This window comes from Schistosoma mansoni, chromosome 1 (assembly GCF_000237925.1).
Source record: "Schistosoma mansoni strain Puerto Rico chromosome 1, complete genome".
Classification (NCBI taxonomy): domain Eukaryota; kingdom Metazoa; phylum Platyhelminthes; class Trematoda; order Strigeidida; family Schistosomatidae; genus Schistosoma; species Schistosoma mansoni.
In genome coordinates, this window is record NC_031495.1 from 45918683 (window position 1) to 45943799 (window position 25117).

Below are 25117 nucleotides of genomic sequence, written 5' to 3' on the forward strand. Positions count from 1 at the left end.
TTAAAAAGTATGAAATTATTACAAAAGGTTTAGTTTGCTAACCTATTTGTTAATGTTTAGATGACTAATATGCAATGTTAAACATGAATAAGTTTGTAAGCAAAGATGGATAGCAGCTAGCAGTGGAATCCAGGACGCGCGTTTCGTCCTATTTGGGACTCGTTAGCTGGATGTACCTGCATCCTAGAGTTGATGTTAACTTGACGAATCTCAAATAGGACGAAACGCGCGTCCTGGATTTCACAACTAACCACCATCCATCTTTGCTTATAATGCTTGTAACTTAAGGCAATATCGAGTTAATACTCACAGTATGCACATATGCCAATAAGAAACTGATCAATTGCAGTCCGAAATACCAATTGGAGGATTCAAGTAAACAGTACAAAGTGAATTTGAATAAGTTTATATCCTAAATGAGATTGTAAGATTAATGAGATGAATAAATATGGGTAACATAGGGTGAAAGAGATAATAACGTAATTAAAAACTAAAATCTATGTTTGCTCTGGGATTACGTAATGCATAGGATTATATGAACTAGATAAGAATTAGTAAATAGGATTGCGTGTTAAATAAATTTCCCAAGCGTTTGCAAGCGTGATAATAATAATAATAAGACAAATTTATGATAATACAAAGAGGAAGATCGTGTGTACATTAGTCAAATAATATTCTAATTTCTTCAAAATATATTGACTACTTGAGTCAAAAATTTCCCAAGTTAAAAAAGCGGTTGAAAGCGGACACAGATCTGCGACTTTTTAATATAAGCAGCTATTAATTCAACAGTTTAGAAGATTCTGAGCTTGACAGACTTAAGCAGATAACTATTAACATGATTTGTTACAGTAAATGGCTGATCCATATTAGCTATATAATCCTTTTGCTTCAACACTAAGTATATTACAGTAAGTATTTTACAAAAAATCCTATAATTTTAGTCCATTCATTTACCTTCAACTTAGTTATGTTTTGGACCATTAGTTTAGATATATAACTACAGAACCTGAAGGGAATTTATTGAAAATGGTATTCGTCTTTAACATATAAGTATTTTTAATACGAGGATTTTTCACCGATTGAACTATTTGTCTTAATTATTTTTAATAATTGAATTCATGAGTCGATGTATGCCAAACCACATTGAAAACTTGGAAGCACTGGACGGCCCTTTCGTCCTAGTATGGGACTTCTCATTAATGTGCATCCACGATCCTGCTCGCGGAATTCAAACCCAGGATCTTCGGTCTCGTGCGCGCGAACGCTTAACCTCTAGGCCGCTGAGCCGACACCCAACAGTGTTAGTGTCTAACTTCGATCGATCCATGACTTATTAAATAATTTAATTTCTAACACCAAAACAAATTTCATAAAATATACGACATAATCATGATGAATACATGCTTAAAATTCCATAAAAAATACACCTGAACAAATAAACAATGTTTTTGATTTATGTTGTCAGTATGCCGTTCATTCATGCAATCTTGAAAAAGTAGAATTATTTTAAGGGGCATTTGTCTATTTGTCTTACATAAATTTAAAAAAGTGGGGAGATATTTCTAATAAAAATAAAACCAACCTTCTATACGGGAACACATTTACTTTAAAAGAGCCCCAAGCTGTTTAAAATGTATATCCGTATATATATATATATATATATAGCTACCTATATATAGCTACCGATTATTATTATTTAGGTTTGTTCTTTAATTGACACATGTATGTATGACTCTAAGACAAGCTAGAACAATGAAAATGTAGTATCATAATTAATAGTTACAGATGAAACTTTCCGGAACAATAAAAGTTAGTTAAAGATAAATATTTGTGAGTGAGCGAATGATAGTAAGTTCCAAACGTAATTATCCTAATTTCTAATATGAGTGTTGTAAGTGAGGGAAATCTGGTGCTTGATTCAAGAAACTGCAATTTGGACACCATAAGACGAAGGTGATATATGAATATTTATTATACACTAAAATAAATTAAAATTATAACTGAATATTAATAGATTAATAACTTATTGTATGAGCATAAATTTCAAATATCATAAGATATAACTAATTTACAATGTTATGTAATTACTACTTAAACTAAGATTACATGTCAAGGACGATCGCTAACAAACAATCGATATTTTCAGATCACACGATAATTACCTATTAAGTTCCTTCACAGATTTCTTCGATTCTGTGAAGTATGTTCATGCATCATCATTCTAATCATCTTAATCTTTGAAACATTTATCAAAAGCTTCCCTGTTAAATTAGATATCTAATTAACATTTATATCCTCTATATCTATTTCTTTTGAATTAAAATTGGTATTATTCAATATATCTTTTTAACGATCTTATATTTTAAATCAAAATGTACTGGAATAATGGAATGGTAAAATAGAAGATATTATTGCGCAGTTACCATTAGGTGACGAATGTTTGATTTGAAAATAGCACAATTGAAGGACAAAATGTTTCTGGTGCCATTTTTCTGTTTATTTTATTAGCATATTGAAGATAACTAGAATAATCTAATCATGTAAAAAAGATAGTTTCTTTTTTCGTGGATATTTTATTATTTAAAATTCCAAAATCAGATCATGATAACAAAACGTCTAATAGCAAATGACTATGATATTCACACTTTTGTCACTTGGGCAAATACAGGCTTAAATAACTTTTCCAAGTATATTTCACTTCACATTATTGTCTATCTAGTTACTAAGTTGAAGATATTATGGTGGTATTCCGTTAGGATTGGATAAATCTCGATCTTAAAGTGTACCGAAATACTAGTTTATCTAATCTGGCGGTTTAATAGTAAATCACCCCTAAAAAAAGGTAGTAAATAATAATCTCGGTCAAGTAAGTGTCATGCTGATTATCCAGACGTAATCAATACTAATTAAGGTAGATTTTCATCATAGATTAATATGGATTGAAAAACTATCATAATAAGGAAACATTGAACGGCTGCTTCATTGTATCGTCAACTCAATAATAAGTTAATCTAACCATTCCACATAAGATGGAATCTTAGCTATACGGCAAAAAAAATCACTGAGTTGGAATTTCAGTCAGTTTGAAGTTTGGCGGAATTTTCATCTATCATTGGGTCACTGTTTTCTTTAGGATTTGGTTCATCCCACAAACTATTGTTTAGTTGTTTTGCAAATACTTCTGTTAAATGCTAACTCTAATATTAGTTGAAAGGTGAAGATGATTTGAAAACAAAATATTACACACTGGTAAAGATTACCATAAACATAAATGAGATTTCCCACACTAAATTATAAATTAGTGTATGTATGATAGATGAAATTCCCTATGTATGAGAAATATACTTGTGACGCAAGGGTAAAGTAAAAAATTATTATAAGTCACAAAAGCAGATGATTCCATAGGCGTTCTCAGCACTTTCATTATTTTCTAAGTGTTACCTAGTCTGGTTATGGTTACTTACTTCTGTTTATAATGCAATACTTGTTTTTTTTTGATGAAAATCTTTTACATTGATTGTTCATTGAATACCAATACGCGTCATGTTTATCGAAGCATTATAAGTGATATTCTATTGACTGCGTTCCAAGGTGGCCACTAGTCTAAATGATATGATATCACGTGAACATTGTTATGTTTCTAGGTAGTTGAAGGCAGTCGATAAGCTCCTTGCTAGCCAAAAAACCTTCGTATCACTAATAAAATGAATAAATTTCAGTGGATTGGATAGGTTTGAATAAAATACTCTAAAGACTGAAAAATGAATTTTAAAGATTTTCGCAATTTTCGTCTGTTGGGTTACAAAGATTGATAGTTTTTCCTATTGGTTTTTATCAAACATTTAGTTATACCCAGAATATCTAGAAATAATTAACGAAGTAACAATGCAACATAGGTTTCAATAAAAATGTCATATAAGTGAATAGTCAATACAGTGTCTTAATTCCTACTACGTTATTATTGGCCCTATATTTCTTTTTTGATTGATAGCTTAGAAAGAATAAACTACTATTATCACACACTGTCGAAATAAAGTGGTTTTCTCTACTAGTCAAAACATGCCAGCTGACTAAAGTGATGTGACAGGCAGGAAATTTGGAATTAGTTTCATCATAAAATGATGTCAGCTAAAACACCACTGAAAATCAAAAGACATCGAATACATGTATTATTCGAGTTCTGAACTCCATGGTAGTACTCGCTTACTAGTAAACCGTTGACTAAACCCAAGTCCTTCTAGTTTATTGGGGAATATTACACTATTTAATGTTCTATATTTCCAAATTCACATTCCTTATTATAAAGAGCGATTTTCGATCACTGTCATTGGAGAGTTGTTGATTCGTTTCCAGTTTAATTTATTCTTATTACTACAGTTTCTTACTAGAAGTTCAAGAAATGAGTCTCGAAGCCAGTTATAATTTAATGAATAGTTATAGCTTAGTTGGACAATATGTTAAGACTATTTGCACTCAAAGATAGTCACAAGCTAACTGAAGAACTATTTAAATTAAAAGATCACCGGTCAGCTTATTCTACATACACTAGGTTAATGACATTCCTATTTTTAAAAAATATAATCTTCAATTTTACAGCTCATAATAAAACTGTAGGAAACTTTGTTACATTTATTCAAGTATCTTTTAAGTAATTAATTTTATATTTTTAGTTATCGATTATAATTATTTCTCCATGTTTACAAAATCTGATGAATGACATCAATTACAAGCTGAAGTTTTTTTCATATTATCCTTTATCTTAAAATAGACAGGGCACCAATCTCAAATGATTGTATTTTTCAATAACTATTATACATATACTATGGATTATTGGAAGCATACTTATTGTTAAATATCCAGAGGGGAAAAACTTCAACAATTTGCATGAACCTATAAATGACGACAAATTAGTTTTATAATTATAGAAATACCAAGCAGATAGTCGAGTATACAATAAAGAATTGAATGTATCTTTCAAACTCTGATCATTTATATAGGTCATTGACAAAGCTTCACACTGAGACAGAAAATCTTTAAAAATTAGTATATTAATTACATTTTACTCACAAGACAATAAATGTCTTTCTAGATAAGTATCATTCTTGTTAATTGTATTTTAATCCTATGACCATGTTTGAAATTCATTAATTCTCTGAAGAAACAGCTTGCATATCTACTCATAAGTTTACATCAGACATCACGTTTATATTATTGCCATCTTACTATTCATAAATAAATCATTATCCATAATGGAATGATATCAGTTGAAGTCAATAAACATATTTATTCAGCACCCTATAAAACCTAATTGTATGAATATAACTGGGGAGAAATGAAAAGAACAGAAGCTTTATATTTGTCAAATAATTCACTTAAATATATTTATTCGCACAAAATTACACAAAGACTATAATCTATAACTGATTAGATAAATCTATACCTTTACTTACTATAAGTAAGATTACATAATTATGGAATATAGAAGTTGAAGTAACAAATATTATTGTTTATTACATTGTTCTATTACTGAGATCCAACCATGTACTGTAAACGATGCTAGATTTTTTGTTTAGATACCTTTGATCCCTATAATATTATTGCAATTAATTAATAATAATGCATTACAGTATTTAATAAAAGCTGTAAATTTTAATGGTATCAATAGTTTAATGGTATTATTAGTAATAACAAGTATTAATAGTAAGTAGTATAATTCATTTAACCCTAATAAACAATGAATAATGGTATTTATCTGATGATAATGATAATAATAATAAGGAAAACATTCCAATCTTAAAAAGTACTTTCTTCGCCAAACTAAAAATAAAAGAGATCTAATGAAAAGTATATAAGTACACTGGATACTTGACCTTTAAATTACTAACCGTTTATTTTCGTTTTACTGTATGAAGCATAAGGTGAAATATAACTAAATAGTTATTCATATTACATTTTCGATTAGTTTATTTCACTACTAAAAGAATATAAACGGAATAGGATTCTTTTTCCAAACATGTTTTTTTGTATATCTCTGAATAACAGTTCTCACTTAACAGATAGATTTGTTAGTTTCATATGAAAGAATTCTTGACAGAAATAATCAGTCTATGAATTAAGGCATGATAACCGTAATCATAATCATCATAAAGATACTAAATATAAGATTGTTGACCTGAATAACTGTGTATTACCTTAATATTTAAAATTTAGAACAAATTCTAATCTACCAGTTCGTTAAGATGAATGGTATTTTAAAAAGTTGTACCTAGATTATATATCATATATGTATATGTGTTACACATATTGTACTTTTCTTCACTTTACATTTTTTCTTTATTTGATGAAATGCTTCGACAAGGGTTAAACATTATTAATGGTCTTTGAAGTTTACTGACCTTATTTTGTAAAAAAAAAACTAACGTAATAACAGCATGAAGTTTTCTTGCTTGTGAAAGAAAAACAAATAAAAAATCGTTTCTCTTTAATATTTTCAATAATCTTTAAAAGTATGAAGTTACAGTTGTAAAATGTTTTTAAATTGTCGAAAAAAAATACCAAGTGACTTTATATGACGTGATACATTTGTTTGGACCACTTAACATTAGTTAAGGTCGTGACTTAGATCGTGACAATCCTCAAAGTATGTAAATACACCGACGAAGACTGATCAAATTTAGTCACGAATAGAAACCACCGGATAATACAGTCCATGACAAGTTAAGTTAAAATTTAAAACCTTTAAAGAATTGATTAGTTCTCTGGACTCTATAGCTCAGTGCATAATCAGTTGAGTCTATAAGGCGAAAGGTCCTGGGTTCGAGTCCCAGTATAGACACCAACATTGAGATGTTGGTACATTCAGATGATGAGTCTCGAATAAGACAAAATGTGCATCCTGAATTCCACCACAATTGACACTCCATCTACTCCATAAAATCTCATCAAACTTTAGTTTTGTTAACTACAAGGTGAATATAATAACAATTCTATAAGTATGTGAGAAATTTAAAAATGATCACTTTAAATTGTTAATCTCCTTGATGAAATATATGTTATGAAGATACATGATTTGAAATAAAATAATCAAACAATTTATTATTATCAGAAGGGGTTTTGTGGAGATTTAGTATTCTTATAGTTGAAAGCGTGAGTCAATTGAAGCTAGACCACCATGGAAAACCTAGAAGCACTGGACGGCCGTTTCGTCCTATTGTGAGACTCCTCATCAATGCGCATCCACGATCCCGCCTCGCGAGATTCGAACTCAGGACCTACCAGTCTCGCGTCAGAGCCCTTAACCGATAGACCGATAGATATTTACTAAAGCTTATATCTAGAAACATGATCATAGGATTACCAAGTGTAACAAATACTTATTTGAGATAATAATCCGTCCGCCAATAAATGTGCATTAATTCTACCTTCAAAATATGAAGACGAGAAATCACAACTTAAATCAACAACTAGTATGTTTAGAGAAAGACGCTAATGTTTTGTTTTTTTGGGAAAAGCGCTGATATATTGACATTCACGTTCATTTAAGTCATAAATTTCAAATGAGTTAAAACTCACGACTTGAGTGTTACCAGAAACTTTTGTATATATATAATAGGGCTTATTTTGTTGTTAGGTACATAGTTCATCATATAATGTTTATTTTACTTACTTACGCCTGTTACTCCCAATGAAGCATAGGCCGCCGACCAGCATTCTCCAACCCACTCTATCCTAAGCGTTCCTTTCTAGTTCTATCCAGTTTTTGTTCATTCTTCTCATATCTCTCTCCATTTCTGGGCGAAATGTGTTCTTTGGTCTTCCTCTTTTCCTTTGGCCTTCAGGATCCCATGTTAGAGCTTATCTTGTGACGCAGTTGGGTGACTTCCTCAAAGTGTGTCCTATCCACTTCCAGCGCTTCTTCCTGATTTCTTCCTCCACTGGAATCTGGTTTGTTCTCTCCCACAGTAACTTGTTGCTGATAGTCTCTGGCCAGCGGATCCGAAGTATCTTGCGTAGACAACATAATGTTTATTCACACTTTAATATAAGTATTTTACACTTTCAATATTACTATTATTATTATATTTTACCGCACTAAATCGAATTCCCTTGTGATTCAATATCTTTCTTCGTTATCTTTATTTCCTTAATCAAATCAGCGTGATTTTTGTCAAAAGATTTTCGTTTCTCTCCCATTCTCTAATATTAGTATTTAAATAACTAATATGAATACTGCTATTATTAATTAAACACTTGATTTACATTTTGTATTTATACCAAAAAATGTTAAACTATTTAATCTAAAATAAATATCTCGAAGTAAATTAAGTAACTGAAAACTGTGGATTACATATCTATTGATGCTATTAATTTAGAATGATAAACTGTTTCTGTTTAAGATTTCAATTAGATGTAACTGAATATCTTAAGACATTGATATTTTCACTAAGATTTAAGCATAACATTCATTACTTTAAGGGTCAAAGCATTTACATGCTAAACTAAATTATTCATAACGCTCGATCGATGTTCACTTTATAATCCACTGGTAGCATCGTGGAACAACTAATTAACTGTGTAAAATGAATAAATATTTATAAACAAGAAGTATTCATTAAAATTTAGTGATCCAATAGCTTGAGTTTAAAGTAATCGATAAGTCGAATTCAGGTTACATTAACAACAGATCTCTCAACAAAAATCAATTATATATATTTGAACCTCTGTAGTTACGGGTGTATGTATGTGTGTTTAGTTTAGTTTAATATTACTGAACTATACTCAACCAGGAGACTTGGAAATTCAGCTCATTGGATAAATAAGATACCATTCAAACACTATGACATATATTCTAAAGTTCATTTGACTTCTAACATGTCATAATTTACATTCAATATCATTAGTGTTACTATTTCGCGTTCAGTTTATTTGATTACAAACCCCACCACTTCTCATTACAAATTTGAGGAATCAATCACAAGGCTAGTCACTAGTACAGATGCATCAGTTATATCTTTTTTTGAATATTCTGGAAGAAAAATTCTATCTAATTAAAAGATAATTATTATTACTATTCAATTCCCCATCCAACTACCTGGAACATCAACTCTGAGAAGCAGGTACATCCAGCTGACGAGTCCCAAATAGGAAAAAAACGCGCGTCCTGGATTCCACGGCTAGCCACTATTCATCTTTGCTTATAATGCTTGTGAATTAAGGCTATATCGAGGCAATACTCACACTATGCACATATGCCAATTAGAGACTGACCAGTTGCAGTCCTAAACATCAATGGGAAGATTCAAACAAACAATACTTAGTGAAATAAAACTATTTGTGATCATTCTAATTTTTAATTATATTCCATACGTATTTCAGTAAATTTTATAAATGATTTCTTTACTTTCAACTTGGCCACGATCCAAGAAAAACAAAAAAATCAAAAGGATAGATAAAGTGGAAACAATCCAATAGAAGCACAAATTCTATTTAAATAATTTCTAATATTTTTTAGAAAGAATTTGGCTAAGAAGAGTCGATATTATGAATGAAAGTATAATTCTTTTTTGGTTCATTTCATTTATTATTTTATATCTAAACAACATGTTGTTATGATACAGTACAAACAATTCATTGACTTATTTCAGTGATAATAACAATCATAATAGTTAATCTTGACCTCAGTTATGTTTTCATTTCGATTATTCCAGTGTTTATTTTTCGATCTTATTCATATAAACAAATAACATGTAAAGTGATTCATCAGTTTTATTCTTGGGTGCATATAGATATGGTCAATGAATAATAAAAAAAGGTGAAATTAATGTAGGCAAAGAATTTCCTAGGTTGTTCATTTTTAAATCAACATTGTTATTATTCAGAACAGATCCAAGATAACAATTTTTTATCCTTCAGCTATGAAATATGAATATAAGAAAAGCTTCATACAAATAAAACGATTAAAGTTAAAAGAATACCTGAATTGTAACAAAGTCGTCGGGTCAATTGATATCACGTTACTGATTTGATGTCATATCAATTTATCAAAAGGATATAACTATTAACATTATATCACTGATTGAACCCAATCCTAAATAAATATGTTTTCTACTATTGTGTGATGTATATATAAGAAACGGTTTCTTTTTTTACTGATTTGTAGTGAACGAGAACACAAGTGGGGATAATCGGATGTATATGAATACATTACAGAATATCTTAGTAAAATATGAGAACTATACAGTGAATACTTCATTTGTAAACGTCCATTAGTTGTCTCAGACTTCATTGTTCTTGCATTTCCATACTAATTACTTTCTGTTACCGTTCTTTCCTCCTCGATCTTCGCAACTTTCTGCTCCTAGATATTCTATTTCTGACTAGCGTTATATACTACTTATGTTGACATAAGTAGCACACACCATAATACATACTACTTATATCTGACGACATCAGTAGCACACCACAGTTTTATTTCAAATCAAACTAGTCAGTGAGTTACTATTCATAGGATTACTTGACAAGTTAAATTTGTACATGAAGGTTAGAAGTTTCACTAAAATTGTGAAAAGAGCAAAGTAAATAATAATGCAGACCGAATTTCTCCCAGATAGGTATATTTTTTAATCTTCAGTCCTGTTTCAATCAAATAGTTCCGTGAACACCTATATTCAGGTCAATATAGGATTACTCCATGTACGATAAAAAAGGGTCACCCACTGATAGAATATTATAGAAGACATGTGTGTGTTGGGTAAATAATTGGTTCTATTGTATCGTGGAAGGTTCCGCAGTAGCAGCTATGCACATAACACTGAAATTTTTTACTTATTTACGTCTGAAAGTTGAAAGTGTTAAATGCTTGTAAGTAATCACAAGAAAACCCTGAACCTAGGCTTCGTCCCAGATAACACTCATCCCCAATGTGTATGTAGAATTTCCATGGGAACTGATGTGTTACTGTCCAACTCGAATTCATCCCGCCCAGCATAACGGTCAAAGAAGTTGAAATAGAAATATATGATAGGTGACGGACTTGCCGAAGAACTGAGGTATTTAAACCAATAAAGCGGTTTTCAAAGTTTCATTTTATTATCTGAATAATAATGTTGACTGTAAAAGGTGGGATCATTTAAGTCTGACTACAGAAGTAGTTGGTGAAATTTCTTTTATTTACAAGATTTCGAAGAGTATCGTTATAATACTTTGTTACTGGAATACTAAAATTTACATTTCAATATATGTTACAGAACTATATCATTTGTCCTGCCAAGCAACACTGTATTCCTCACGGTGTAGTCTCCGGTACTAATTGCAATCTGTAGTCTACAGTAAAAAATATTTAATTCACAAAGTAACATGTTAGACAGTTAGTTAAAATCAGCTACATACCTGAGACTTTCAAAAATTCGATCATAAACAAAAAATCTAGTTTAGTAGATGAATTCATGAGTCGGATAAAGCTAGACCACCATTGAAAACCTGGAAGCACTGGGCGGCCGTTTCGTAACTGGCATCAAGATGTATTTCCTGGAGTTCTAGTGAGAAGTAAAGACCAGTGGAGTTCAACCAGGTCTGTTGTGAGATAGTAACTCGCTGAAGACAATGGTGGACGGCTGCTCAATTTCGTGGGTTGGTTGAAGTTAGACATCAACACCGTTAGATGTTGACGCAGTGGTTTAGAGGTCAAGTGTCCAAGTGCGAGATCGAAGGTCCTGCGTTCGAGTCCCATGTGTGGAGTCGTGGATGCGCACTGTTGAGGAGTCCCGTACTAGGACGGAACAGCCGTCCAGTGCTTCTAGGTTTTCCATAGCGGATTAGCTTTAATCAAATCATGAATTCTTCTGGTAAATTACTACAGTCTCTATAAAACCCCTTTTCTGAAAATAAATAGTTTGTTACGTCCTCAACAGTAATGGTCAGCGGTGTATGTTGAAATCTATAAACTAAGTTTATTTGAAATAAGTAGATTATCGAACCAATCGCAATTCAAATAAGCTGACTAGAAAATCGAAGAAGTCGACAGTCATGATTTGAATAATTTCTAGTTGCCTCGCGTACACTACTGATCTTTATAAGAGGTTATAAACTTCATATTATATTTAATATTACGAACCCTACAGTTCCGAATGCAGAAGATTTTTGTTAGTTTTGAAAAGAAACATGATTTTATGGTTGGTGTCATTAGGTGAACATTTTAGTTTCGGTGTTCTCTAGCAGTAATAAACTATTTTTGTATGCATTTTTTTATTATGTTTCATGAAGAAAAGTAGTATTTTCTACTACTCAAATAAACGTAACCTAAAAATTTATTTTCCTCACGAATAGAAAAATATGTACTGATAAGAAAGAGCATTAGGAATAGGAGAGATTTTTCTGTTCTATCAGTTGAACAGATTGTATACCTAACTTAATCTTGTTGGAATATCGGAGCTAGCCGTTCCTGCCATCTAGATATTTCAACAAGTTATTTGTCTTCTTGTATGTTTTAACAGATCATTATATCAGTTAGTCACATAACCTTTTGGGGTGCGTTTTTGAAACGTTTACGATCTTTCGCAGCACAAGTTACAAAATAGCCCAATCAGGGGCATCCTAATTTCTAGCAATATGCGTCGAAAAGAATGAACATTATTCAGATGTCGATTCCTGAAATCCTAACATCTAACTGGCTATCACTCAATATTTATCGTCAATATCGATCAAGAAATAAGAAACGGAAACTCATTGAAATACTTTGTGCTGAGAATTTTATATTGTACTAAAAATATAATAATGAATAAGGTCAATAATAATGATAACAACAATAAATCTGTATCCCCTTAAAATATAGTGTATTAGCTCTTCATGATTACATTCAATCTTGTATACATGAATATTGGTATTTACAAAAGCATATTGAATTTCAATCGTTTAAAGATCCCCATCATATTAAAAGATTAATATTTGAACGAAGAATATTCTTTATTCACAAATCATTCTATATTATTATTATTATTATTGGTTAAATATCATTATTAATCTCCTCTAGACATGATTCATTCACTTCTCATTGATCCCTCCTTATTACGTCTTACTAGTTTTTCACACAATTTAGTCTTCCACTCGATCGAATTGTAATTGCACTATCATATCTCTCTCATCCTATCTGACCCATATTTATTCTGATCATGGATCTTAAATTTTCACTTTACGTATATACAGATTCAAGTTAACATTCTATACGAGTCATATCAACATTAACAATTTTATTCTATTTTGTTTGACAATCCTAAATTTACATGCTTTAAACGATGTACTTTGCCTTAAACCAGGCCATTTTTTCGGATTATTAATTTGGATATATTGAATTTCATTTTAAATCTAGGACTTTAGAGTTATTCAATTTAATAAGGTCTAGTTTCGATAAAACTCTATTGATAATTTAGTTCCTTTTTGTAGAGAACTAGAAGAAGTAAAACTACTTATCTTCACTTTTTCATCAGTTTCATTTGTGCTAATAATTTGTTTGTCTTCATCTATTTATGTCTATTTTCTTGGTTCTTTGTTAGTGAATGAAAAAAAAAGAAACGACGAATAGATAATTTCATAATTAATCAATTAAAATAAAAATTAAAATAATGTACTGACTATTAACAAATACTTTATCATTAATTATGAAATTTTTTTCTCTTTTTTTTCTTTTCCACATACACACACACATTCACTCTCTCGGTTTCCCTCTCTCTCTCACTCACACTTTGTTCAATTCTCCTATTGTTTACATGAAAAAAATGAAAACGAAAAAATTCTATTGATTTCAGTTATGATTACCTTATGTGGGGGACGTTCTACAAAACGGTAATAATAATGTTAAGAAATAAAAACAGAGTATAAAGTTGTAGTGAGAAATCAGGAGGGAGAGAAAAATGAAATATGGAATTTAAAGATCGAGAAATAAATTTATTTGTATAGTAAATTCTAATAATTTTAGTTTGTTGTTTTTTTTCACTTAAAAAAAGAATAAACTAATGAAAGAAAATATTGAGGCAGTTTGAATCTTAATAGTTGAATTCATTAGTCGATCTAAGCTAGACCACCTTTGAAAACCTGGAAGCACTGGACGGCTGTTTCATCCTAGTATAGAACTCCTCAGCAGTGATTATACATGATCCCACATATAGGGCTCGAACCCTAGACCTTCGGTCTCGCGCGTGGACGCTTAACCTCTAAAATATTAAAATTAATACAATCTACACAAACCCACATTCCGATATTAGTTTGAATTTTCATGGTTAAATTATTTAAACATACAAGTATTGTGTATATTACATTGGTAGAATGTAGTCAGTAAGATACTCTAGATAGTAACAATGACGTATCTTAACAACTACAGGGATTTATAATCTATCAGAAATTTATTATATGAAATTTAGAAATTTTTTTCATTGTTTAACCGCTAAAGTTTTCTGATGTGGTTATTCAGAGTACATTGAGACTAACGTAATTTTTGTAAATAGTATTGAAGCACAGAAAAGGATGATAAGGTAGAACAGTATATTTTGGCTTGAGTTATTACATTTTTAAACCGTATGGAAAGATAAAATTAACAAAAGAAAAGATGGAAGATAGAATGAAACTTTTCAAAGAACGTCTGATTGATTAGTGTATTGGAAATCTATTTCCCTAGCTAGTGGCCAAGTCCTGACTGATTTCCCAAAGAGAAGCAATGACCGATAGAGTTTAACTACAATCGGGGTATGACTGTGCTGGATGGTTGTTGCACTATTTCACTGGGAGATCAAAGTTAGAAACCCAGACAATTATTTCAAAAGTATCGTAATAGAGATGGGACCTGACTGTATTGTTGACATCCAGTATCGAAGATCCCAAAGTTATAAAAAAAATAAGGTCAAATGTTTCATAGTTAATTTTAGTTCTCCAGGTGATATCAGTCTGTATCAAAAATTGACTTGGTGGGTGAGTAACTATGGTACAATATCAAGGGTCTATAGAATATCTAAGTAGTTAAATAAATAGTTCACGGCTAGGAAGTGAATAGAAATTGGGGCATCTAAATATAAAACTTACTATTTCATTAAAAAAATTAATACTTAGACTCGTAACTACTCGATTTTAAGCTGAAGAATAATCATCAGACACATTTCGATACATCAAACTATTTTATTTCAATATCGTGAACAGCATTTTATTAGACGGGTAGTTATATTATATGTTTTACACCATTTAAGCATACTTTCTATGTGTTCTCCAACAAATGTATCCTTCTGATGACTGTTTATCTTCATGAGTCATTAATAATCTATTTGTTACTTTATCTCTATTATTATAATATTGTAGTCAGTCGTATGATTGGCTATGTTATTTTCACAAACGACCTCAGCGCTGTTGAATTTTTGTCATTTGAATATTTGTATACTGAATAAGAAGAGTTCTAGTTGTAATCATATTGTTTTACTTCGATTTACCTTATTTCGCTTTGTTTGTTTGTAAGCTCTTGATGGTTTTCTTGAACTATCTTGAGTTATGTTGTGTATATAGAGAATGTCTCACTAGAAAATGTTACAGTTGGTGACTTTTCTTTTCTTCTTTGTATTTAAAGCACTGCACTTTTTGTTCAAAACAGTGCTTGTCTAGATTTTTTAAATTTCATATGATATAGATTCCAGTTGCTTGTATAATTTTTCTGTCATTGTGATGATAAGAAGTGTTTGACTTATTATACAAACTGGGGTTCCTCGAAATAACATAGTTTTGACCAAACATAACTAGGTGAGCACAAATGGACGTGTTGTACTTAGGATTCAAAATCAGGCACACATCGAATAAAAAAGAATCATTAGTTCATACAAACATCATAGCCAATCTTTATGATTCTCTTTTATTTAATCTAACTCATTTATAATAAACAAATTTCTGTACTTCGCTTTGAGTTACAGTCTTCATGCAAGGGCAAATGATATAACTCTACTGAGGAAACCGAAGAAGGTGAAGCATGCCTGGAACATTCAGTTACATGATTGTAAGTTAAGCACTTTAACTAATTAGTTACTGCTCCATACTTCAACTTAATCTCAATATCACCAAGATTACTTACCAGGTAACAATTACGTTGACTACTGATAAAATCAAATAGCAGCATACGCTATATTATATTTTTTAAATTTAATTATGTCTCTACACCATATGTTTATTGTATAATCTCAGTAAATGAGTGCTTACATTTACGAAACCAAAATCTCTACTTCTAAACTATCAGAAAATAACACTTTATCCTCATAAATTGACTACGATTATTTTTTCGTGAATCCAAAAATTAGGATAGATGCTTATCATAAAGAAGAAAATATCCGCAAACACACGTGGTCACAATGATATGAAGTACCATTTTCATTTACTTTATATTATCTAAAGCCCAAGCTGTTATGTTGTAATACATATGGTTTTTTGAAATTTACCAGAAATATTCCAGCTAAGGATTTACAATCATATCGTTATTTCTGTGACCGAAATACATGGTGGATTTGTAAATCTAAGCTGGTTATCATGAACGTTCAATTTGGACTCATCTATATATGATATGCCTGTTAAAAAGTATAGTCTCAACAACTGTATCATCAAGAATAAATGTGCTATTTTATTATTTCAGGACCAGAAGTTATCCTATACAAACAACCAATTTTAATCTAATAAATAAAACCTGAACTGTATGTACAGTAAAAAATGGGGTATATTTTTTATGGACCATTTACTAACCTGAATATACTACATCGATCACTTCCATTAGTATTAAACTATGAACGATTTATGGACATCTGTTTTTTGGAACATTGTTTCTGCAATGAAATGATATTAGTTACAGGACCATTACTGAAAACTAGGGAGCACTGAATAGTCGCACGGGTTTGAGACTTTCATGAAGTATGGAGATAACATCTCAGCAGAGATTAAACAGCAGTTATAAGTTGTCAATCCCCCATTTATTTGTAAATTTTTTTCTCTTTTTACATTTTTTAAATAAAATGATCATAGTTATTAGCTAGTTTTCTTGAGTCTCATCTTGTTCGCTTTTTGTTTAAGTCGTAGTCAATGGCTTCCCATACCTTGCAATTTAATTGTCTTCCAAACTATTCAGGTTAGTCTACTTACCAGTGACCGATTTCAAAGGGATTTATGAAGTTCTTGTGAGGACCTGTAAATATTAAACTGTGACCATGTAGGTGATGATGGATGACTGTCGATGGACATTGAAAACCGACTGAATTTGAAAGTGTAAACCATTGGATGCAACTCTTTCCATGAAGCCTGATGGTCTTGGGTTGAATTCTTGGTCGGATTCTTGGTGTATATCTCTGAGGAGTCAACCACTGAGACGACGTAACCATCCCTGGTTTATACCAGTTGTCTAAATTCAGCCAGTTTTGAATACAAATTACTTGGTTAAATCTAATTCTTGATAATCCGTCATTCTTTGTCCCCTTTTTACTAGGGGATTCACCGGAGTTTGGGAAAGTAGAATCTGATAAAATTTCAACTACATTACAAACTTCCATAATCTTCAGTCTTCCGGCTAATATAAGAAAGTTATTTGATACCCTCATTTACTCTATGATATATATATATATATATATATATATATATATACATATGAAGAGACCTATTTCTGCAATCAATATTTACATGTCTGCTTTGAAAAACTTAGTTCATTAACAATGTCTATTTATAGGCGGAGACATTTATAGACAATAATTGAATGTTAATCTTAACCACATGGAGTTTTAATGAATAACATTTTGTTCAACAATAAAAGGTGAATTTTTAAATATAAAAATACATTTTTTTGTTTAAACATAAATTAAGGTTTTCTTATGATGATATTAATAATAATAACCAGTGTTGTTAAGAAATTTCAAATACATAGATTTTGTTCTTATTAAGGGACGATATAAATAAAATTCAAACAAATGGAGAAAAAAGGTGAAAAAATTTTTTTGTGTAAACTAGATAAAAGAGAATTCCTCTGGATAAAAACTGTGTAAGAATTGGAGGAATAGAAAGTCATAACTTGAAAAATTAACTCCACCTCTAGCCCCTCCGGAGGCTACTGCCGGTCTCAAGCCTGGATAAAGGAGGAGGGTTGGGCATGGAATTAGCGACCCTATCCCGCAGAAAACTAACTCGCCGAAAAAATGCTAACCAGAAAATTTATTCAAACCATTTAAACTCTGCCCTGGGGGTTGAAGGAAGAATTATGACGCCTCATGATGAAAGCCGAGTTCCTTCGGAAGTCATGAGGCTGATTCCCCTTCTAACAACCAAAAGGAAGGTCCAGGACAGAGCGGGTTGGAGAATGCTGGTCGGCGGCCTATGCTCCATTGGGAGTAACAGGCGTAAGTAAGTATGTAACCTGAAAAAAATTATTGAAGTTGATACTTTCACATTAGTAATAGGTGTTTATTTTAAAGAAGAAATAACGAACTGAAACTAGTTTATCAATTAAATTGAGCACATATGTTTATAGTTTGTATGAAGTAAAAAAAAGATTATACAATACAAAATATGAATCAAATGTAACGTTGAAGATATAAATTTAGAACAGACAAAATTATGATACAATGAATAAAGAAAGATTCATTTTAAAATAGCAGCAGTATTTTAATTTAGTTAGTGTAAAGTAATACATCATTTAGTAACGAAGTGAAATTATGAAAAATATAAATCATTCACATCAACCGGTATAAGTATGTTATGTGATTCTTTTTTTTGAAAGAAATCACAGTAATAAATCTCCATATGCGGATTCCGTTGAATGTAAAGTTTATAACGTCTAATTATTGATTTATGAGTTGTTTTGTCTTCAGAAATTATTTTTTTATTAAAAAACATTAAACATTGGTACAAGGGAGCACTAAATATATATGAGCCACACAAATCAAGTGATTTGTGTGAGAGTTGGGATACTGCCCGTTTGCCAAAGCCGAAGTAGGGGGTTCTCGTAGGGGGCCACTCCTCAAGCCTTTGACCTAAAGGTCTAATCCACAAGGGAGTGGAGCAACTTTAGGAGATGCAGTCCCATGATAGTTGAAGACCAATAATTGATTCATACGCCATTTGTTCCCTCAGGATACTGGATCCCATGTGCACTATTGGTTTGGAATCAGGGTTTTCCGATTCCTCTAGGTGTATGCTCCGTATCCACCAACCTGAAAGAAAGTAGTGTGTAGGACTTCTTTGGCAGTGGCTGTATACGTGTGGCCATGTGAAAGCATTTGGAGATGGATCCGAAGTATTTTGCGTAGACAACTATTAATAAACACCTGTATCTTCTGGATGATGGCTTCCGTAGTTCTCCAGATTTCTGCCCTATACAGTAGAACTGTCTCGACAATTGTATTGAAAATTCTTATCGTGATGTTGGTTGACACTTATTTTGAATTCCAGATGTTCTTGAGTTGTAGATATGCTGCTCTTGCTTTGTCAATCCGCGCCTTCACATCTGCATCAGATCCACCGTGTTCATCAATGATGCTGCTCAGATATGTAAAGGTTTTCACATCCTCAAAGCATATTAATTGAAACAGGAAGTTCAGCGAAGAGATCTCTTTTCAACAAATTTATTATTATTATTATTCGCTGAACTTCATGTTTTAATTTTAATGTTTAAATGGAAAGCATATTCATTGATCTGAAATTAAATTCAAAGAAAATTGAACATATGACATAAATGTCATAATAATCAATGAAGTAACCTAAAGTATTAAATACCGTTTTAATTATTATCACATATAATCAACTTTTAAGTAGAATCTGTTGTAACACATTATTAAACATGCATTATAATTGTTATTTAAAATATACACTCATATTATTATGATTATCTGTTTCAACTAAATAAACAATAATAATTCCACTATCAAATAAGTGAATTTTCATGTAGTTAATTTTGTTTTAATTAAATTGTATTCCTTCTTTTAAAAGATTGTTGATTCGTTTATTTATATAATATACCAATAATAACAGAGTAATAAATAAACATGAATTGACTTTTATTTATTATCAGGGTAACTATTTTAAAAGACTAATATTTGAACTATTTTACTTAAAAAGAAATAAGATGGTATTCATTTCAAACTAATAAAGAACATATGATGCTTAGAAAGAATTTAAGAAACCTTCATATATGAAATTTTGGATGATGAAGCATTTGTGAATGTGTAAATCAAATGAAAGTGTTCTATTTAGTTGTTTCTTTGGTTTTCATCATACCTATCAATGACTTTTATTATATAGTTTTAAATTTTGATTTTCAGAAATATTGGTTTCTAGGGGGGAATCATATTATTGTTTATTGTAAGCATACAATCTACTTGAATTCATCATAAACTTTCAGAATCCATTTACCATAACTTTAACAGTCCAATACTCTGACAAAGCGTTTAAATTTCGACAGTATCTGGTTAATATAAAGCGGTGGCAGAAATAGCATGTAAATACACCGATAAAACAATTAAATAAAATGGTCCCGTCATTATGTAATGTTTTTTTAGCAGTAAATTTCAAAGAGTTAGATTTTTGTTTTTACCTACTATAATTAGTCAAGATAAACATTTTAATTTTCTAGTGAATACTGAACATTTTTTACCAATGAATCAAGTCTATACTGTTTATAGATTCTATAATAAAGAATGTGTTGTTGTATCCAAATATTTGTAAGATGCCAAATTTCTATGGAGATATGCATTAATTTACCTAAAGTAATTACTTGTTAAATTTTTATATCAAAACATTATGTTTTCATTTTCATTTCCTATGAAAAAGATAGAAATGAATGAATTCAACGGTAAATTTGCTCCATTTTTGTTTTATACACATAGTATAATAGAATAACAAAAGTATGTTTCCGTATTCGATCATTAAAAACTTTAATGTTAATGGAATGTAAGGTTATGGCCTAGTTGGTTAATACAATCTTTCATAGTATCACCTTTTAAGAAAAAGCACAATTTAATTAATTAATTATAAAACTCTTTATTCTGAGAAAAATAGCCCCCCCCCAAAAAAAGTTCCGTACTTCATTTCTTACTATATAATGTAGTAAATGATTCTCCACTTTAGGAGAATCAACAATAATGTTGTAAGCCCCTTGAGAAATTAAAATTCTATTGAATAATATAATATTAATTGGGTCCACTCAATTCATTTCATCCTTTTTATAAACGATTACAAAACATGATTACATCATACATCTTGTTGAAATGTAGTAAAGATTTACGTGGATATAAAATAGTATTTACGAAAGTGACTATCAAGAGAATAATTATGATCTAAGTGCAGTTTTCACAAATAATTAACATTACTTAAATAGTTGAAAGCATGAGTCAATTGAAGCTAGACCACCAAGGAAAGCCTGGAAGCACTAGACGGCCGTTTCGTCCTACTGTGGGACTCCTCAGTAGTGCGCATCCACGACCTCACCTCGAGAGATTCAAGAGATTCATTCTGTTTTTCATATTTATCAATACTGTCTATACTATTACACTTCGTATTTTTTAGTCCATGTTGTTATTCCAAACATAAAAAAGTGATTGATAACTCTTGGTTCCAACGATATTTGTTGTCGATTGTTAATGCTTATTATTGAGAATGCTGGCTTCCGATTTCCTTGTTTATTCCTATCCTGTATGAAAATTAACGTCATCCTTTTTACTTATATAAGCTACAGTTATCAGGTTACTATTTCTATCCCATATGTAAAGGTTTCTCTAATTTTGGCAGTTCATTCATTAGGAAACAATTATAATATACTTATTCGATACCACATGTCTGCACAAAATAAAGAATACAGGTTCATTCAGCTGGCGAGTCTCACACAAGACGGAACGCATGTTTTGGATCCCACGACTAGCCATATTCCATCAGTTCTTTTTAAAGAATTCTTTGTTCAAAGTGTAAAACATTGTGGCGAATTTCCCTTAGTTCAAATTGTATGTGTAATAGATATAAATATCGTAGATGTCACCACAACACTAATTCTCGGGTATTTACAATCACGAAAGTTCTACTCTCATAACATTTACATTTTAGATATATGTGTCAAATGTGATGTTGTACAGCTTCTTTATTTTGCATTCAGTTCATACATTTTTAAAGTACCTGCATTTCTTTCTCCTGGAGGATAGTCAGGAAGGAAAGTCATTGCTATTACAGTGCTTAATATTCGCAGTATCTAACATTAAAATATTTAGAAAATTGGAAAACAGATATCCAAAAAATTTGAGAAGGAATCCTTGTCCCATTGTTGCTAAAGATTATTGTTAGACAAGGAAGTAAAAATTATATGCATTGATTAGATCATTCACACTTAAATAATGAAACTCATGAGTGATAAACTCTAGAATAAAAACGTTGCATAGGCGACATGCTGAACTCACAACATCAGTCCGTTTTCGGATTGATAGTTAAATGTCTTTTCAAAAACCTAATCTTAATCAATGTACATGTTAGAAACTAATTTTTAGGTTCCGACAAGGAAAAACAATATTAACTTTATCATGTATATAGCATAATTACTTACGCCTATTACTCCTTATGGAAAAGTATATGCCACCCATCAACAGTCTCCATACAACTCTAGCCTAAGAAATCCTTCCAAATTCTTTCCACTTGCTATTCATCCTTTCGATGTCTGCTTCAATACCCGATACAATGTGTTCTTCGGTCTTCCACTCTTACGTTTCCCTTCAAGATACCAAGTAGGAGCATGTCTCATGATGCAGTTTGGTGGTTTCCTCAATCCATATCCTATCCACTTCTAGTGTATTTTCCTAATCTCCTCTTCAGTTGGAAGTTGGTTTTTTCTGTTCCACAGTAGACTATTGTTGATAATATCTAGTCAAAGGACATTGAGTATCTTTTGTAGACAATTGTTTATCATTACTTATACATTCATGATGATGGTTGTAGTGGCAGCACATAGTATATTCACCGTAAAATAAAGAGAATCCTTAGTTAGTTTAATATTTCTATTCAAACATCTTAAAAAAATACATTGAAGAAAGAGAGGTTTCTTTGCAATTAACCACATATACTGATAAAACACAACTATATGTAGAAACAATAACGGGCAATTTGCTTTAAGCTAGTTATTAACGTTGGTAAAATTTATAATATTCGTGAAAATAACGGTAAGTTAATGATGATATATTTCTAAGATCTACAACAATAAAATAATTAAACTCATACGAAGAAAAAAAGAGAGAAAGAAAAATGTCTTTGTAAATTCTCAGGAATATGAAATTTTTGAAGGTACTGAAAACCACTAAATAGATGAAAATAAAAGGAATGTCAATTTAACGTGTTTTACGGCAAATTTTCACTTTGTTAAGCTAGAACATAAGGTTTTCCTTCTTTATTAGTGTTTTCATTCAAATATTCATCTATTATTCATCAAATAATTTATCTATATGTAAGATACATGGACGACACATTTATCATCTGTGATATAATATTGAATTAGAAGATATTTTACACTCCTTCAACACATGCCACTCTTCCACAAACTTCACGTTAGAAAGTAAGCGAGACCAGCCAATTTCTTTTTCTCGATGTGCACCTGGTGAGAAGGAGTAATGGTTCCTTCAAAAGACCATATATAAAAAACAAACATGGAATGGCCAGCTCACCAACTTCTATAGCTGGGTTTCTTAAGCAGAAAGAGAAATCTCATTCACTCTTTATGTTACCGAATACATCGGATATGTAGTACGAAATGTATTGACGAAGAACTCGCATTCCTCAGGAAAACTCTGATAAAAAATAGTTATCCGGATCGCTTCATAGATTAGAATATGAAAAGAAGTATTTGTAACAAGGGATCCGGTTGCTCCGTTCCAAAGAAAAACCTTTATATAAGTTTGGAATTTAAAGGGGATCGAACATCCAATGCAATCAAAAATCGTTTAATGACAGCGATAAAAAAACATTCCATATGATAAAACTGAGAATAACGTTCACTAGTATGAAATTGCATTCTGTATCCATAAAAGATAAGCTTCCCCGTCTGGTCGCCTCCATGTGCATCTACCAGTTCACCTGCTCTTGTGGAGCAAGGTACATTGGCCGTAGCCAGCGCTGGCTTTCAGCTCGGATAGAGGAACATATCCCAGTGTGGTTCTACAAGGGTGAGAGGAAAGCAGTTAGGTGTTCTATGCTTAAGCATCTAATCGACCAAGATCATTCTACTGATCCACAGGTTAATTTTAAGGTTGTACATACGATTCATCCAAATCTACCTAGATTTCTTCGTATTTACTTCCTAAAAATAGCCGGAGCTCTTTCCACCCACGAGCTCAAGCCACAACTATGCGTACAAAAGAAGGACGTCCTATCGTTATCGTTACATTGGACTCATTATTATTATTTTTACCAATATTATTATTATTATTATTAATGGACTCCTCCCTTTACTTATGTCTCGTATTCTAATTATTCTATTCAGAACTGCTCATTATATCACCTTATTTATTTTTTACACCTCTATGACTTTTAATTATTGTCACAAAAACATTTTAACCACCATACTATATTCACGTTATTATTCTTTACTAACTTATTAAGTCTATTGTTATTAAAACACAATTATATGAACGAAGAATATCCTTTTTCCATTCATTCTCTTCAGGTTCTACAATTATATATCTAAATTAATCATCCAAAATATTGGCCAGGTTTAATGCAAAGTACATCATTTAAAACTATAACATGTGAATCAAGGACCGATTGTCATATAAAATCAAATGGTTAGTGTTTGGGTGACTTCTATGAATGTGTGTTAACTTGAATAAGTTGATACGTTAAATGAAATCGACAAATAAGTGATCAGAATAAAAATGGTTAACATGGGGTCAGAGAGAGAGAATAGTGGAATTATAAATCAGAAGTTTCGTAATATATAGGACAATATGAATTAGGTCAGATATAGTAGATAGGGCTGGATGCTGAGTAAATTTCTCAAAAAGGTTAGCAAGTGTAATAATAATAATGACGATGGTAAGATGTGTAGATAAGATAAGTTTAGGATATAAAAATGAACATCAATTAAATTGCGTCACCATATTAT